The sequence below is a fragment of the Mesoplodon densirostris genome, chromosome 6 (genome assembly GCF_025265405.1).
Source record: "Mesoplodon densirostris isolate mMesDen1 chromosome 6, mMesDen1 primary haplotype, whole genome shotgun sequence".
Lineage (NCBI taxonomy): Eukaryota > Metazoa > Chordata > Mammalia > Artiodactyla > Ziphiidae > Mesoplodon > Mesoplodon densirostris.
The window spans coordinates 49451871-49455105 of NC_082666.1; positions in this window are offsets into that span (position 1 = coordinate 49451871).

Below are 3235 nucleotides of genomic sequence, written 5' to 3' on the forward strand. Positions count from 1 at the left end.
TTAAATTAGGTCATAAAGGTGGGGATCTCATGATGGGATTAGTGGCTTTAGGGAGGGGGACATCTCTCTCCCTCTCTTTCTCTCTCTTCATGCGCACTCACTGAGGAAAAGCCACAGGAGGAGAGGAGGAGAACAAACAGAGAAGGTGGCCATGTACAAGTCAGGAAGAGAGCTCCCACCAGGGATTGAATCAGCTGGCACGCTGATCATAGACTTCCCAGACTTCAGAACCACGAGGAATAAATTTCTGTTGTTTAAGCCACTCAGTCTGTGGTATTTTGTTAAAGCAACCTGAGCTGACTAAGACACTTCCCTTTGTTTCTTTCCCCCAAGGTCTCTCCCTGAGAGTGAATGAGTAAATGTACCACATGCCAGGTTTTGAACACCTTCTACTTATCTTTTATTAAACTTTTTTTTTTTTTTTTTTTTTTTTTTTTTTGTGGTACGCGGACCTCCCACTGCTGTGGCCTCTCCCGTTGCGGAGCACAGGCTCTGGATGCGCAGGCTCAGCGGCCATGGCTCACAGGCCCAGCTGCTCCGCGGCATCTGGGATCCTCCTGGACCGGGGCATGAACCCGCGTCCCCTGCATCGGCAGGCGGACTCCCCACCACTGCGCCACCAGGAAAGCCCTAAACTATTTTTTTAAATAATGAAGGAAATGCATCTGTTATTGTCTTCTTTTCATGCAGTCCCTCAAGAACACTGTTTTTTTTTTTTTTTCTTTTGATAGGTAAAAATTCCATGTGGTTCCAACAATCAAAAGAACATGTAATGTCCCACCTCAATCCTTGACACCATCTGCTCATTCCTAAACACTTTTATTAATTTCTGGTGTTTTCTTATTACCCCGTGCTATTTTCACCTAAAAATATCATGGAGATCTTTGCATATCAATATGAAGAGAACTTCCTCATTCTCTTCCATAGCAGCTAGTCTCCTGTGGCATGGATGTTTTAAAAAATGTTTTGTGAATTGAGTCTCTGGAAATGACAACTACATCTCTGTAGCATGTTCCTATGCCACTCTGTATTCAATGTTCTCTGTGTTCCCAGGCTCTTTAAAATTTTTTTTCATTGGGGTAATAACACTTAACATGAGATCTATTCTCTTAACACATTTTTAAGTGCACAATACAGAATTGTTAACTATATGCACAGTGTTGTACAGATCTCTAGAACTTACTTATCTTGCATAAATGAAGCTTTATAATAGCATTCTCTTCTTTTTTTAGTATAAGGATATTGATATGGAAATAAACAATGAAAATTTCTATAACCATTAATTCATAGTGGCCTGACACCTCTCCCGTCAAGGAAATATACAACTCAGTATTTGGCATTTTCACGATATTAATGCCTAGAAGACAGTATCATATTTTAACACAAAAGAACTACATTGTTCCAATGTTCCTACACTTAAATAAATATTGATTAGATTGCATAAGCACTAAAGAACTTATTCTAAATTTGATATATCCTTTTATTTGGCATAAAATATACATAAATTCCCTTAACCTTGAATAATTGAAAATTTGGTGTCTGGCTATTTGAATAAAGTGGTTAATAGTGCAGGCTTCAAAGTCAGACAGATGTAGATTCTAATCCCAACTCATTTGTGACAAAATAGCTTTGTGATCTTGGTTAAATTTGTATAAACATCAATTTCCCTATAATTTCAGTATAATTTAGATCAGTGGGTTGTGAAGGGGATAACTGAAAAAATGTACATGCACACAGTACTTAATAAATGGTAGCTTTCCTTATCACCACCATCATTATTATACACATCTATTCTGTGATAGATTCTGTACTAGATGTCAGGAAGCAGCAATGTATATGACACCATCCTTGTTCTCAGAGCTCACAGTGCAGTGGGAAAGGCATACCAGTAAGCAAAGAATAACTTTAATCTATAACAAATCAATATACCAATAGATTAAATGCTACCTCCAGGGAAGAAAAAAAGTGTTCTGAAAATACATTTTATACAGCAACGATCTTGAAGAGATAAAAGGTTCAAGAAAGTCTCCATTGGAAGAGATTATCATACATTTCAATTTTCACTTGTCAAAGAATTTAGGGAAATACACAACATTAAAACAATGCAGTTGTTATTTTAATATGGTGGGCCGTGGATTTGGAAGTCTCTTGGATCTGACAGTACCTTTGAGTCTCAGTAATTTCTTCTTGATAATGTAGATAGATATGAGGATATAGGGAATGGGACAAATCCTCTGACCTTGAGATTTGCTTCTCTTGTTTGCTGACAACTATTTTTCCCCAAAGAAGCAAAGTGTGAAGTGGGAGGGAAAACATTGATTCCTATCCCCCTTGTTTTGTAAAATAAATAACAAATGTTAAGTTTGGTTTTGCAACAATAAAAAATCATTGAGAAAACTTTTTTCTTTTTCAAGAGGAGTGAGAAGTGAATGCTTCTTGAAGAGGCTCCATAAATCCACAGGCTTTCTTTCTTTCTTTTTTTTTTTTTACTTTGTTGAAGGTGTTAAAATGTCAGTAGTATTATACCACTGATTACCACTGCTGCCCATGCACTTTGTAAGCCAAAAACTCAAGGTAAGTGAAAAAGACTCCTGTGTGGCTGGCACAGGACTTTCCACAACATTCCTCAGAACTGTAAAACACCTTTCAGGTCTTAATGTGTAAATGACCTATGTTTGTTTATTTTAAAGAGAGCCATTAGTAGCAGAGAGCTGCTTGCCTGTCAACAGCAACCAGGAAAGGAATTTCAAGCCCAAATCTTTTTGGATAGGAGTCAGCTCTGAATTCTGTATTTTCCTTCACCCAGCAAGTCTCTTGATTACAGTTCTATAATTCTTGCCTAATAGTCTGCCACAATATTTAATTTTTAATCCACAGGTTTATGTCATCAGAAATTATGTTAGACGGGAACTTTTGTTGGAAATAGTTCGTTATAATTCTTATTGCCACTTCATTAACCAGGAACAGCTACTTATTAATTAGGAAGAAGAATCACTACTCGAAGAAGCATTAAACTTTGTGGCAAGCAGACAGTGTACAGATTTATACCAGGTTCGAAAACACTGGGAACATTCTCCACTTGAAATTGTAAAAAGTCAGTGTCCGAAATACATCTTGGAATATTAAACCCACCAAGTCGCTCTTGGCAAACTAATACACACAGAAATGAAATTCCTCTTTATCCTTTAGCATCTCACCACCAAATTCACTATTCGCGTCTCCTTCAAGCAGGCTC